Source organism: Callithrix jacchus, chromosome 2 (genome assembly GCF_049354715.1).
Source record: "Callithrix jacchus isolate 240 chromosome 2, calJac240_pri, whole genome shotgun sequence".
Taxonomy (NCBI): domain Eukaryota; kingdom Metazoa; phylum Chordata; class Mammalia; order Primates; family Cebidae; genus Callithrix; species Callithrix jacchus.
The window spans coordinates 119,225,919-119,242,620 of NC_133503.1; the positions used below are offsets into that span (position 1 = coordinate 119,225,919).

Here is a 16,702-nt window from a genome sequence, read left to right on the forward strand (position 1 = left end):
ATTGCTGTGTTACCTCTTAAGAGGGAAATAGAGGTGTTAGGAAGAAATAATAAAAGGAGATTTCCACAATTTACTGATCATAGTTCTCTGTGGTTCAAATTTTTAACAGTGAGATATATTTATGCTTTGTGTAACATATATATGTCTGTGTATTTAGACATAATACATATAAAATCAATGACTATGTTTTAGAGTAGTTAAAACTAAATTTTTCCACAAAAATTAAAATAAAAATAAATCATTTTAGGGCACTGAGAGCTTAGTATTTAAACAAATACCACGGAAAACAATCCAAAACATTTTTTTAAAGAAGTATTTTTAAATGAATTAACAAATTTTCAATTCTTCTGCCTTTATGCCTAGATTTCTACATTCATATAACTATACATAAAGTGTGACATACCTTTATCCCATTAAAGCAGTAAAAATAGTAAAAACAAATCTAATTTCTATAATCTTATGATATTGCAATCTTTAGTCTATACGAAGGAAATGTTGGAGGGAGATTTAAAGAAGATACAACTTTATGCGTTTCTGCCATTTGTAGTATATTAATCTTTCAGGGAAAAAATGTATCTTTCCTAATTATCTTATTCTATCTATGGTAGAGAACTTTAAGGGAAATGATAAAAGTACCCGATTTGTTTCTACCTTCCAAATCCATGAACTGTTTCCTGAAACCTTGCTGATGGGCTCTCACGTGGAACATTTCCCATCAGTAGCTAGAAATTACCTTTCAGAACCTCCAACGTTCTTCAGAATCTTAGGATGAATAATTAATGCAACTGCACTCACAGACCTTTGCAATGATCATATATTTTATAAGTAAATAACCAATGTCCAATACTAAATGAATAACAATGGATTAGAGATTTCTGGGAAGCGGGCTTGGTGTTTTGCGTGAAGACTGAAACTGACACCGATAGGCTAATATCCACAAACTTCCACTTGTATTAGTTGGTTTTTAGATCCATTTACTGAGTGTGTCAGCTTAATTCTCATATTGGCAAATGAATGCTGCTTGTGGCTCAAGAAAGAGAATGAAATTAGCTGTATCATGTAACCACAGGAAGCCGCAAATAATGTTAACTGATCAGCTGGCCATAAATTTATTCTTTTTAACTGTTGAATTATGCATTCAATTCTCTGCACCTGAAAGCAGTTTTCTTCTCCTTTCCTATAGTTGTGTATTTGTGTAGGTCTTTTCTACTTTGTAGATCATTTTTACATTCACAGCAGAAATTACATGAATCTCAAGCTTACACACACACACACACACACACACATATATACACACACACACATATATGTATGTAAATAAATTGTACATCCTCACATGCCTGCATGACTGTGAAACATATTTTCATTTAATTTAATATTTTTTAAAAGCCAGACTTCATAGATTCTAATGTAAAGGTCTTGTGTGGCATAAAAGTACATAGCTAAATAAGTACTAATAGAATTGACCACTTTCTCTGGTAACTACCAAGGCAACAATACTTTCTGCATTACTCTGTTTTGAAAAGGTTAGTTTTACTGACCATCTCTAGATTATTTTCAAGTGAAACTATTTCAAGTACTCATGAGTATTAATTTTTTCCCTTAGGAAATCCAAATGACACCTCATTTTCTATTTGCTTTGAGAGTCTCAAGTGAAGAGAAGGAATTCTGACTTTGTTATAATATTCTGTAACATTTTTACAGAAAATATCCGTGAAGTGTGATGGCCTAAGGCAAAGGAAGACTATTAGTGAATGTGAACAGTCTAGCAGAAGGGCTAAAGAAACTGGAAGCATTGGGGTCAGAGGGGTCTGAGCTCAGCTTGGCCCAGCTGCTGAGAGCCCAGAGATCTAACCTGACTTCCCTGCATCTCAGTTTTTTCGTGTGTAAATGGGAATAAGGATGTTTCTCTCTTGAAGCTGTTATTCAAATTAAATTAGAGTATTTAAAGTGCATGACACATAGTAAAGAATCAATAAACATTAGTTCCCTTCACATCCTCTTGCCTTCCCTTTTCCAGTTACAAGTATCACATCTGAAACTTCAGGATATTGAAAAAGACAAATGAAACTGCATCAAATTGAAAAGCTTCTGCATGGCAAAAGATGTGACCAACAGAGTGAGGAGACAACCTGCAGAATGTGACGAAATATTTGCCAACCATACATCTGATAAGGAGCTAATATACAAAAGACATAACAAATTCAAACAACTCAATAGCCATGAAACAAATAGCTTGATTTTTAGAATGGGGAAAAAAAAAACTAAGCAGCCATTTCTCAAAAGACATCCAAACAGTCAACAAGTTTATGGAAACATTCAACACATAACTAATCATCAAGGAAGTGTAAGTAAAAACTACAATGAGCTATCACCTTACACCTATTAGGATGGTTATCATAAAAAAGACAAAAGATAAGTGTTGGTAAGTATGTAAAGAAAAGGGAATATTTGTACACTGTGGGAACATAAATTAATATATCCATTATGGAAAACAGTATGGAGTTTCCTCAAAAAATTAAAAATATAATTAGCATATGATCAAACAGTTCCATTTCTGGGTATTTATCCAAAAGAATTGAAATCAGGGTCTGAAATAGATATTTGCACCCCTGTGCTCATTGCAGCATTATTCACAATAATCAAGATACAGAATCAACTTAATAGATGACTGGATAACAAAACTGTGTTGTATGTACACAGTGGACTCCTATTCAGCCTTAAAAAAAAGGAAAACCCTGCCATTTGCAACAACATGGATGAACCTGGAAGCCATTAGGCTAAGCGAAAGAAGACAGACACAGAAAAAAAAATATCATATGATCTTTCTTATATGTGGAATCTAAAAAATTAAACTCATAGAAGCAGACAGTAGAATGATGATTGCTAGGGGATGGGGGCTGTAGCAGGGAGACATTAGTCAAAGGACACAAAATTTCAGTTAGAAAGGAGAAATAAGTTCAAGAGATCTAATGTAAAGTGTGGTGATAAATTAATGAATTCTATTGTGCGAGATCTGAATATTAAGGCAACCATGTAGTGGTCTCCCTGATTCTCCTTCTGTCTGTACTTTCCCTTCATGGCATTTACCACGACTGTAATTAATTACTCTAATAACTATCTGTTTAACGCATGGTGCTTCCACTAAGCTGTACCTTCATAAGGACCATGACCATTTCTGTCTTCCATCATTGCATTCCCAGAACCTGGCACAGGAACTATTGCATAGGAAGTGCTTAAAGAATGCTCACTGAATGGATAAAGATGCAAGCCTTTTTGTCTAAACTCTCTAAGATCAACTGCTTTTTACTTGAATCATGGACAGTCAGTACTGGTACATATCACCCATGAAACACACAATCAAACATAATAATATAACTTCAAAAACAAAAAAAACATGAATTTTTATCAATACATAATCAAAATAAAGTTCAACATTTCCATGTGTTCCAGATAGAATGCCTTCAAATGGTTTATAGCATCAAATAGCATTGTTGGTCACTTTCAAAAAGTATACTGATTCTACTGCAATTATTCTACAGCTACTCATGTGTGTAGGTTTTGCTGAAAAGATCAATTGGTAACGATCTTTCTATGGAGGAACATAAATATCATTCTTTGATTTGTTGCTGGAGCTGTTATTTGCAGAGCCTAAGGCTGCTTAAGTCTTTACTTAAAACTCAAGGTTTACCTGAAACCTTTAGGAAGGGAGAGGGAAAACATTTATGATTGTTCCATTCAGTGAGTTCTCTGCTACTGCCATTACTTATATTAAACCAATTTTAATCTATTAAAAATAAATTGATTCAAAAACTATGATTAGGATTCTCTCAAAAAACCAAATAAGTAAAATGCTGATTATCACAGCAAATGTGCATTTTATTTTTAGTGCATTTTAAGTAAGAACTCTAAAATTCTAAAGGAAACCTGTCCATTTTGCAAAGCTGGAAAAATAATAAACTGCTTGAAAACTCTGATACATGTAAAGAAATGACATGGAGAGGTGTTTATTAGAATAGCAGTGGTGAAAACTGCTAAGTAGAGGGAAATCACAGTAGACCAACCAGAACCAGAAAATTAATTTAATATTAATGTTCACTTACAGGTTTAATTTTAAACATTCTTTTAAAGCTCTTATTTAGTAGGTCTTTAAAACATGTCAGACACTCTGCTAAGCATCTTAGATAACTTCTTAAAATTTAACTCCCAATTTTAAAAATGATCCTACAATGTAAGAGTAATGATGCTTACTCTATAGACAAGGAAATGAGGCCTTGTTAACACGTAAAATCCATAGGATCTTAAATTTTTTTCTTTTCAAATTCTAACTATTAATTGCCATGCTATATTGGCTGTATAACTTTATTAAACAATTCCAAACTGAGATACATTTCATAGAAAGCAATTTCAAAAGCACAAGTTCAAAAATTTCTTATGAGTCAAGTAAATCTGTAATTTAAAATCTGAACACAGAAAATCTAAGTAGTGTCAGCCAATATCCTTGTCACACTTGCCTTCTACAGTCCCTCTGGAGTAATTCAACAACCACTGCAAGCATGCTGGCAAAGACTAGGGGATGTCTCTGAGGTCCCTATTTCCATCTGCATCTCCAAGGAGACCATGATAGAAATTCCCTTCTCCTAAAAGGCAGACAACGGCCAAGGGAAAAATTACAAAGAAACAGAACAGCTTCTCCTCCACGGCAGAGATCTCAAATTTGTTGGCTTTTCTACGGAGAACAGTTAGCAAAAGTCAACAGAATCCATTGATCCACTGAACAGTGAGAAAAGTCCTCCTGGGCCCTTGCTATGTGGAATCCCTGGGCCAGCAGCACAGTCCCACTGGCCCCAGTTGTCCTAGAAGACAGCTAGCTGCTTGACAAAACAAATTTCTCCGAGTCTCTGTGATAAGAAAACTAACTTTGGATTCTAAAAATCTCAGAGTAGAGAATCTTCTTCACAACAAGTGAGACAAGAGTGAGAGTTAGCCAAGTGTCATGACTAGCCTGAGAGAATGGAAAGTGGTCCTACAATCTGATAAATAAAAAAGAGCCAACAAAAAAGTGGGCAATTTTAGGAAGCACATATTCCAACTATAAACAGACAAATTAAATGGTTTATGATCTCACTAATAGTCAGGGCAATGAAAATTTAAAAAACATGTGTTGCCACATGTCAAAATGGCAAAGTTAAAAATATTAATGCGTGCTGCCAAAAACATAGAAAAACTAGTGCTTTCTATGTAATGGAGGGCATATAAAAAGCTAAAAGTTCTTAGAAAGTAATCCAGTAATGTCTATTAAAAGTGAAATTTCAAATACTCTTAAAAGCAGAGGTTCCAATATTAGTCATATTAGTGTCCAATATTGTATTAGTGTCCAGTAGGTAAACCTACTGGACACTAATACAAGCATCAGAACACAGGAATATCGGTACAAGGATGCTTTTGTGTGTGTTAAAAGAGAACTGAAGTCACCTTAAACATCATCTACAGGAATATGATTAAATATGTTATAGCGTATCCTTTCCATGCAATATAAACCAGCCACTAAAAATAATGTTTTATTAATCTGGAAGTCTATGAAAAAAGCAAAGTGATGGCAACATGTACAGTAATATTTTCTTACCTAAGTATGTGTATACATGTTTGATACATTGGTCTATACCAATGAATATCAAACATTGTACTGTTAATGTAGTTTATTTCAGGGGAGGTAGAAATAGACAGATATGTGGAAATCATTATCTTTTCCTTAATATGTCTCTATATTTTTTTATCTGGCTCCAATGGGATATTATTTTGGAATTTTTTTAATTCAAAGAAAAAAGTATTAGATGAAATAACTTTCTATATAACAACACTCTGACCTTACATAAATTTAAGTAATATTTAATTTCCAATGTGTCACATCCAAAATAACTAGATTAAAATATATTAAATGGACAGCTATAATATATTTCTATGATGAAAATGATATCAATCATGTTGATATATGTGTAATTTCTAGCCACACATTTTTGAACAAATGCTAAGGTTTGTGCTATATTCTTTCAGAGTCATTTTTATCATCTCCGATTTTTTTAAAAAGTTAAATAGTTACATGGCAATAAAATAAACCAATTCTTAATCTAGAATTTATGTTTGTACTCTCTAAAATCTCTTGCTTTAACTTAATTTTGGTGACCTTTAAAAGAAATAGCATTAAATATTAAAATGAAGTATTACTTTCACTTCCTTCTGTCCCAAAAGGTTTATTTTCTCCTGAGCACTCTAAGAAAAAGTAGAGGATTTCAATTGTTAGAATTGTTGGATCATTGTTAAGCTCTTGGAGATAATACTGTTTCTAGTTCCTTTTAAGAAGGCTGAAATAGGAGAGCAATCCTGGAGTATCAGGCCAGACACCAATTTGAATATCCTAATTAGAGAGAAACAGTAAGCCCTGGATGAAATACTTCCTCTGTGCTTTGAAGTGCTCAGATTTCCTGGGTTAAAGAAACTTGACATATGTGCAAACAAGTGTATGGGAATCATATCCAGGCACCTGTAGTAAGTCTAGGAAAAAAAGAAAGAAATATTCAACATATCAGGATCTTCATTCATTCTATCCTTCAACCATCTTCAATTTACTTGAAGCCATTTGAAATGAAACCTACCTACCTCATTCCCAGGAAATTAGTTTCAAAAAAAAATTGATAGATTCTCTACAGAACAAATTATTTAATGTTTCATTTGTTTCCACTCTTGATTGTTTCTAATTATATATTAACTAAATGTTTGGTTCTTAATTTTTTTTTTATGATGATAACTTCTCCCATTCGGTTGCCTCAGGACCTGTTTGGCCTGCTCTAACATTCTGATTCAAAACCTGCACTTTTAAGTTAAAATACACTCTACCCTATGTTCTATTTTAATTACCAGAATTTCCACATACTCCATGAGCTAGAAACCTTCAAATCATCAATGTCTTTCTTTCTTTTTGTAGGGACGGCAAAACTCCGTCTCTACCAAAAACTACAAAAAATTAACCAAGCATGGTGGCATGTGCCTGTGGTCCCAGCTACTTGGGAGGTTGAGGTGGGAGAATCACTTAAGCCTGGGAGGTGAAGGTTGCAGTGAGCCAAGATCATCCCACATTAAAACCCATTTATGCCTAGTGTTGCATTATTGAAACACTAAGCATGTGGGAGTTATTTATATCCTACAGTTCAAAGTCATCAACAAGGTCTGATTTCAAAATTCAAAAAATTGCAACCTCAGGCATAAATGGGTTAATGGATTACCATGTCCTGGGTATCATTTGAACTGGTCTCTTTTATTTCTGTGTCCACTAATATTCACTTGGTTTAGGTCATTATCACCTCTCATCTAAGTTAATGATGACTTTACTATTTTCCCATTTGAGTAGCTATTGAGTACCCTATTTGAGTAGCTTTTCAATATTGTTTATTTTCAATTCTGCCAACCAAGTTTTCCATCTAAAATAGAAATCTAATTTCATTTAGATGATATTTCAACACCTTTAAGACTCAATGGTCGGCCAGGTGTGGCTCACACCTGTAATCCCAGCAGTTTGGGAGGCCAAGGCGGGTGGATCACCTGAGGTGAGGGGTCTGAGAACAGCCTGGCCAACATGGTGAAACCCTGTCTCTACCAAAAATACAAAAATTAGCCAGGCATGGTGGTAGATTCCTATAATCCCAGCTACGCAGGAGGCTGAGGTGGGAGAATCACTTGAACCCAGGAGGTAGAGGTTGCAGTGAGCCAAGATTGCACCATTGCACTCCAGCCTGGGCAACAAGAGCAAAACTCCATCTCAAAAAAAAACCCTCAGTGGTTATGTCTATTCATTCGTTATTCATCAGTATTTTTAAGCATCAATTATTTACCAACTACCTAAGTACACAAAGGTATGACACCATCTCTTTGCTAATTCACATGGCTCCTGGAGTTCATTCATTAGCTTCTCAGGAATACAAAGCAATAATACTTTTTGTTCTCAAGGCTGAAACTTAAAAACATTAAATTCAGTTTTCTGCTTTTTTATTTTAAACCAAATTTTACTATGCTCTTCTTATCCCTGCACAATCATTTTATTACAAGGTCTTCAGGTTAATGCCTAATGAGCATATAATCTGTTTTAACTTAACAAACAATTATTACTAGAGATTAAAGTATGTGTGTCTGTGTATGAGAGTTTTTATATATTAGTATATAGACATACATATCCACATTGTAATGTATGCAACAGGGATACATATTTACATATATATTTGACATAAAATACTCCATTTGGCCAGGAGCAGTAGCTCATTCCCATAACCCCAGTACTTTGGGAGGCCAAAGTATATGAATCACCTGAGCTGAGGAGTTCAAGACCAACCTGGGCAACATGGCAAAACCCCATCTCTACCAAAAATACAAAAAATTAGCCAAGCATGGTGGCATGCGCCTGTGGTCCCAGCTACTTGGGAGGTTGAGGTGGGAGAATCGCTTGAGCCTGGTAGGTGAAGGTTGCAGTGAACTGAGATTGTCCCACTGCACTCCAGTCTAAGTGACAAAGTAAGATTCTCTCTCAAAACAAAATAAAATAAAATATTCCATTTGAATAAGAGACAGGGACAGAGTTTATGTTGTTTCTGAAATTAATGATCCTGACTGGTGTTCTCAACTGGGCAGAAGGTTATAAAGATTTCTGTAAAGGTGGGACTAAAGAATAACTATAACGAGAGTCAAATAATCATCAAAGAAAATTTTCAAATGTCTTTAAATGACACACTCTAAAGCACAGAAGAAAAAAATTTGATCCAGAAAAAAAAAAAAAACCTGTAAGTAAAATGACCTTTTTCATTTGGTTCTACCAGAAAAAGTTGCATTGACTTGCTGGATTTAGTTGTTTTATTGGATATGTAAGCACCATAGAACATCTAGAACTATAATGTTTGTTGCCTTAGTTTAATAGGTAGAGTACAGTTTCTTAAGTAAGATGCCTTTGTCCACATCCGAGCCCCATTATTGTCCAGCAATAAGACTTTGGCCAGTGAAAGAGATCTCTTTAAGCCTGCGGTCTCTCATCTGCAAAACAGGAATATTGATAGTACCTACTGCATAGAATCATATTCAAATGCGTGGTAGGTAAGCAGAATAACAACTCCTCTTCCAAAGATATCCACATCTTAATCTCTGGAATATGTGACTCTGTTACCCTATATGGCAAAGGGACTTTGCAGATGTGATTAAGTTAAGAACCTTGAGATAGAAAGAGTGTTGTGAATGCATAAATGCAAAAATGCAGAGTACAGTATCTCTGATACATTGAAGTACCCAATAACTGTTCACATAACGATAGATGATGATAATGCATGTCTTTTTTGTTCTGATAATTTCCAGAAATTTTGACTGTTGAAATTAAATTGTACAAAAATTCCAATATTTGATCATTTTTACCTATAAAAATGATCCTTTCATACAGCTCAACCTAATATTTCTAAGCCTACTACTGGCTCATAAGAATAAAAAGCATCACAGGAAGATGTCTATGCCTTCAGAGTTCATCTTAGCATTTCCTCTTCAATTCTAACACCTCATGAAATTGTTGTAAGGATTAAGTGAAATAACATAGGTAAAGTAGTAACAGGAGTATTTATAGTAGGCGTGAATACAATTTAGCCATTATTGTCCTCTTCAACCTGAGTTCCAGGGAGCAGGAACTTCCTGTTTAATTCACTGCTGAAACTTTTGCTCCCTCAACAGCACCTGACATATTTTCAAATAAATTACTCGCAAAAAGAATTTGAACCAAAAAAAGAGTCTTCACAGTTTCTTGTAGTACCTATCCAATATGTCTTTTTCTTGGAATTGTCGTGCATTATAAACAAAATTTTTTGTTGAATTAAAAACTATCACTTGGGTCTTCTTTTGTCAAATATGCTGTTTCCCTTTTGTGCATGATTTTTCTCCATCTGCAGCTTACTCCTTATTGGTATTTTTTGTAGCACCTAACGTTGGGGGCTTAAGAGAAAGTTGTTTTCAGACTACCTGATACAAGCAACAACATCTTTTAGCAAAGGTATCTTCTTTCTGCCTCCCTCCTGGGTGAATGAAATACAGTAATCCACATCTGCTTTGTTCATATCAAGCAGTGTGAGACTGAAGTAAAAGTAAAAATCCAAAGTTACCAAAAATATGGCAAGTGTTACTGCCTACCAAATATACGTGTGCTCCACCACATTTTCCTGCCTCCTTTTCATCAGGTAAAGTCATGTGACCAATTAGTATGGCCTAAGAGAATAAATGGTATGCGCCCCTTCCTGCCCAAAACATTTAAAAGCCTATGTGTGAGCCTCAAACTCCCTGCCCTTGTCAAAGAGGCCATGTGCTTCAGACAGTGCATTCATAAGAAGCAGAGCCTCCTATAACCTAGATTCCTTCCTGTCTATGAAAAGCAAAGCCCCACACACCCATGTTAGAGTTGTAGCACAAAGGAGAAATAAACTCTGTTTGTGTGTTAAGCCACTGAGATATCAGAATTGTTTGTTACTGAAGTTCAATTTCTCTTACCTTGACCAATACAAAGAAAAAAATGTACGTATCTAATAATTTAGTGATGCTGACCTGATCATAGACATAACATAATTACTTATCCTTACCCTTCTAAAAACAATTATTTTTAAAATAGCATTTAAAAATTAGTTTGGAGAGAAGATCAGGGACATAATAAAATAGCAGGAAGCAAAGGAACTAAAGCATTGAATATGATAAATGGAAGAACAGCCATCAGAAATACAGTTAGACAAAAAATTGAGATTTATGCTACTAGTTCATAACACACACAGAAAGAAAAGCAATATTCTAGGTTTCATAATGCCAGGGAACAGACACCCTTGTTCAACATTAATGGATATTGTATGTTATTATAAGCTATTATTGCTTGTATTAGAATTCTAGACAGATGTTCACCAGCTGACAACATAACTCTTCAAGAATTTCAAATAGAGAGAGACCATCTGAGATATAAAACGGTGAAATAACATTCTACATCCGTGGGTCTCAAACTTAAGTGTGATTAAAAATCACCTAGGGATTTGGTGGGAAATGCAGATTCCTCAGCCCTGCCTCTGGTCATTCTGTTATACTGTGCTTAGGGAGATGCCCACAAACTGGCTATTTTAGCAAGCTTCCTGGCGATTCTGATGTAAATCATTCGTGTACCCATATTTAAAGGTATCCTTTACTAGGAACAAGTTAGCAACTGGCTCTAACATAAATGTAAAACACCCTCCCACACACACTCCAATGATTGCTTTTCCCTACACATTCATTGTATCAGGGTTAATTTCAATATTATATTGGAGGTTTTTCTCCCTCTTACTTAAGTGTGTGTGTGATAGAAAGGTGTACTTACACTTATGCTGATATCTAAATAACTCAGGAGTTTAAGTGTGTATTTGATAGAAAATAATCAAAAGTATTTTTGTTTAAGTATGTATTCCTATAAGAATGTGTTATTTTCATTTTCACCATCAGTGATGTCATATTTGAAACACAGATTTCTTATTGCCTTTTTAATTAGAACAATCTACAAGGATCATTATAAGAATTAAATGAGATATTACATATAAAGTAGTCAGAAGAGTGCATAGAATATAGTGAGCCTCAATAATATTAGACATTATTAACCACTAGAACATAAGTTTCATGAAGACAGAAACTTCCTGTTTTATTCACTACTGTAACTTTTGCTCCAACACGTAGAAAATACTTGATAAATATTTGCTGAATAATGGATGAATGGATGGACAGATGAGCAGAAAATTGTTTTATGACTGTCATCTTCTAAGGTTTATGCCCAAGGGTTTACTCTCATACCTGGTCACATTAAGTTTCACTTTCTGTCTTCCCTTCCTTGCTCTCATCCCCACATCCTCAACACCCTTAGCTCAGACATTTAGTCCTGTTCGTCCAACATTCTAAAAGGTCAATGTTTCAGAGTGGCCTCTATTCAGAGTTCCCTGAACTGAACTCTATTGCTTGACCCGCCCCCCCCCCCCCACAGATGTTCTTCAGTGGTACAGGATCTGTGCACACCAGGCTGAGAACTAGTGGGTCTATCTCTATGCAAGGAATCCAGGCGATCATATAATCACTGTATTCCGGCCACTGAGTGGCATTCAACAGTCTCCAGTGGAAAACATACATTTGTTAACTTGTATTTGGGCAGCACACAAGATGCTCCTTAGACCATGAGAGAACAGCAACCTGGCCGAGTCAGAGGCTGCCACATCCCAATCTGACATCAGAGTGTGTCAACAAATATCCCTGTGCTGATGAGGGAGTAATAATGTTGCGAGGAAAGAAAATATTAGCCTAAATCTCTTTCGATCTCCTAAGGATGCCAGGCAGCTGGATGTTTTAAAAAACGGTAAAAAATAAAAATAAAGGCTTCAAAAATCATATCAACTTCATACCATTAAATATTATACCACATCGTTCTGACAAAGAAACTTTGACTTGCAATACAAGTTACAACACATCTGCTAGTAATTATTACAATGATTTTATTCCCTAATTTTGAATAATGGTTGTGTTCCTACCTCTTAAACCACAAAGACATACATTGTACATGACATTAATGTTACATTTGTTTCTCATTATACACATTTCTCATTAACAACTAATTAGTCTTGATTTTTCCCCTTAAATTATGTACTATTAAAAGAAATAGACCTTAAAAAATGTCAACAGCAGTCAAAGTCAATATTAAAGAAACAAACAGTTCTGGCCTATAGTTAACCTTACAAGCAAGAGGAAAAATTGACCACTCAAATTTCATGTTTAAATTAACCAAAAGTAGAGTGTTGAAAAAGTATGCTTTATATGGCATATATTTTTGTGGAGGAATAAAAAGAGATTAGGTGTGCTGCAATTGGAATGAAACTGGATTATATTAGATTTGTGCCACCAATATGTTTTATCCCTGCTTCCTCTCCTCATAGAGACCTGAATGTTTCTTGAACAAAAAGACAAAAACATGTTTTAATAAATCACACTGCATTGAAAAAAAATGCTTAAAATGTTATTTTTAAAGTCTGAAAAATCTACTGCCAAACTAAAACATCCTAATAATGTCAAACAATATGGTAATATAATAAAACTGGAGGAAAATGTTCCATTTTCTTTTCTTTGTTATAAACTCAAAAATGTTTGACACCTGTTAGAAATAAAGGTTATAAAATGTATGCAGTCTTTAACACCTATATTTGGTTGCACTGAATTTTAAAATATAAAAGAAGCCTAATGATGCCACGTCTAATTCACTAATAATTTTAAATAAGTCTTAAAATTCCCCCTCATTATTTGACTAGAAGCAGAATATGTCTAATTGCTTACACGGCCTGCAGCAATACTGCATTATGGGAAGAGATGCCTACAGTTGTAAGGCTTCCTGCAGTGTGAGAAGGTAGAAGTTTGGCATGTCCCCAGCTTTACCCTGCCCATCAAGGGTTCAAAGTAAAACAGTCCTGACATTGACCTCTCAAAGACCCAACAGCTAAAATAGCCTTAACAAGGTATTAACACTGCAACATGCTTCATAAACTGTTACCAGCTGGAACATGGGCCAGGGAGGTGAGGCATGGGAGACAGACTGATGAAAAGAAGAAAAGAAGCCATTTCACAGCTGAAAGAGACAGGGCAACAATAGAAAATGAAAGAATACAAAGTTAGTCGAATTGTTCTGTATAATTGTTTCACTGGGGACAAAGTCGAATACAGAACAGAGATCAAGTAATACATTGCTACTCAACACTGGAACTATTTTATATCTTTCCTTTCATTGCATTCATTGCGTTTCAATTTGGATTTGGAAAAATGTAAAGCAGGATTCTTACTGACTTCTGTTGGCTCAAAAAAAAAATGACACTTCTGGCTTTAAGAATATTCCCCAAATGTTTTAGGAGAGGAGGAAGAGGAGAAGTAAAACCAGCATTCGAACCCCTAAGAAAAGTAAGCAGTCCTAATTCTAACAATGACCTAAATCTGTGTTTCTCAAGCTGTAATGTACATAAAAATCACCTGGAGATCTTGCTAAAATGCACTTCTGATTCAGAGGGTCTGAGATGAAGCCTCAGATTCTATATTTCTAAAAAGGCCTCTGGTGATGCTGACACTGCTGGTCCACAAACCACACTTTGAGTAGAAATGACCTAGATTCCACCACAAATCACCAGAAGCTCCTAGCATATGGAGACTTTCAAAGAGAAATTGTTAATCGGTCTGTTTTACTCTTACGTGTTTAAGGTAGATCCGATACTTGGCTTAACTTTGTAATTTCTCAGTTTCTCTTTTGCATATTCTAGGTCATACCTTCTTCATGTTTCTTAGCCACATTCCACGGGAACCACGGAATATTTCATAACTGGCATTCGATCATTGTTTCCCCTCTGTCCTATATATCACATAAGTTATTTGATTATTGATGAAATATTAGAAACTTATCTTTTCCTAACAAACTGGAAGAAGACAATTTCAGTCTGACTGATCAGATCACTCCCCTAAGGTTTCCAGAAAATAATTGGATGAAATCAGGTAGTTACAGTGAAAAATTGAGGAACTGTGAGAAATGAGATGAGACAAAGGCTATGACCATATGAATCCAAACATCCAGTCTTTTCACTAGGAATAAACACCAACCCAAATAAGTATTTTATAGGAAGTAGTAAAAACTAGTAACTGGTCAACTAAACTAGTTTCTCAACCAGTGACTTGGTGCCATGTGGTCACAAAAATTATGAGAAAGAGAGGTTAGGGGAAATAAACTATTAATATTTTCATGTTATTTATTGTTATCAAAGGTAAAGGGCTTTATTGTCATCAAAGATAAAGAGCTAATGGAGGCTATTCTGGAAAAAAGCTGGTAAGAAAAGTATAGGACTTGATTAGAAACTAAATTTAGAAGAGCTGAAGAAGCAAGCAAAAGCAAAAAGTAAGGCATGCAAGCAACAGGTAAAACGGAAAGGCTCCTTGCAACGAAAAAGCTTTATCAGGGAGCCACGGCTGTGAACAGCAGAGAGGATCTTGGGAAAAGAAAGGAGGCGAAGAAGTCACAGGTCAGGACAGGGACACAACATGGCAAAACCACTGGAATGAAGGATATAGTTGTAAAGTAATATTAACATTCTAAAATATCAAAAAGTGAAACCAGAATTCCAAAATTCAGAATATTTTATCCACAGTAAAATCTAAGTAATAATGCAAGGACTATAAAAGGAAGGAAAAAAATTTATTTTTTCCTTTTGAGAAATCTTCATCACATAATTTAGGCAATAAAATTCTGTGTATTTTAACAAAGCAAGGTATCTTTGGACAAAATGGCATTCATAAATATAGCTGAGCTTCCTTCTATTAAACTCAGTGAGACCACAGACTCAAAAGAATATCTCACCAACACCTTATCACCATGAAGATATACTGTTCTCATAAAAATGTAGACAGTAGTAGTCACAGGACACTGTCTTATGTCTGCTTTCTTTTTATTAAAACTACAATTTAAAATACTATCACAAATGGACAACTAAAGTCTAGATCTAAAGCTGTGGCTACTTTTGGGTGAATTAATACATTCCCAAGTCAAAACTAAAAATATTAACTCTAAATAGATTTACTGGACGTTACTTTATTTTTCTACAAGTGATATAATGTTCTGCAAAAAGAAACACAGTAGAATAAAAGACATATTTAGGATAAAAAGCATTTAACTCCCCCCAACCACCACCATCATCATGTATCTCTTCTTACTTCTTAATTCACTTTTTCACTGAAAAAAAAAAAAATCTGAAGAGAGCTGCCGGGGCTGGGGGAGGCGGGGCGGGGTGGTGGGGGGGAAACAGCAACAGTAATTTAACTTTAGTCTTACAGTGACATCTAGTGGTGATAAGTGGTTATACTAGTGAATGTCCTCCTATTAAGTATAAAAATAGAAATTGCTACATTAAAAATGATAAGTTATTTCAATGAGGATCTTCCATCTCTACGTAAGTGCGGGAAGCCCTTTCCCGATTGCTTCTACCACTCTGTGTGTTCCTTAGGCGATCTGCCTTTAACATCCATTTGCTGGCTTGTCTGTCTTGTCTGCATAAGGTGAAAAGATACAAGATCAAGGCTTGTATTTGCTGTACTCAGGTTCTTTACCCATTCCTTATGCTATAAGTCAATAACATAGATGATTCAAGATAATCGTTCAGGCTGGGTGTGGTGGCTTATGCTTGTAATCCCAACAGTTTAGGAGGCTGAGGCGGGCGATCACCTGAGGCCAGGAGTTTAAGACCAGCCTGACCAACATGGAAAAACCCCATCTCTACTAAAAAATACAAAAATCAGCTGGGCATGGTTGTCATGTGCCTGTAATCCCAGCTACTCAGGAAGCTGAGGCAGGAGAAGTGCTTGAACCTAGGAGGCAGAGGTTGCAGTAGGCTGAAGTAGCCTGGGCGAAGGAGCTAGACTCCGTCTCAAAAAACTAAAAAATATTTTTTAAAAAAAATTGTTCAGCACATGAGCAAATATTTTAACACACACAAAACCAGCTTAACAGCAACCTCATTTTGCTTTCTCCCTCCTCCAGAGCAACTGAACAAACCTGAAGAGATCCCTCAGCCTCTTCCCACCCAGTCTTTCTATCTTTGGCTTCACAATATTACAGATGCTAAGA

At 35.3% G+C, this 16,702-nt stretch overlaps 1 long non-coding RNA gene across 2 annotated transcripts in view; it reads right to left on the minus strand.

Moving 5' to 3' along the window:
• Positions 1–16,702, minus strand: part of LOC118151471 (uncharacterized) — a 231,346-nt gene that overhangs the window by 91,175 nt on the left and 123,469 nt on the right. Inside the window, exon 3 of one of the 2 annotated variants that reach the window (XR_013532583.1) lies at positions 12,064–16,125. The exons of the other annotated variant lie outside the window; for it this stretch is intronic. This is a non-coding gene — a long non-coding RNA (uncharacterized LOC118151471). Of the gene's footprint in view, positions 1–12,063; positions 16,126–16,702 lie in introns of those variants that run through there. 2 annotated transcript variants of the gene reach the window in all.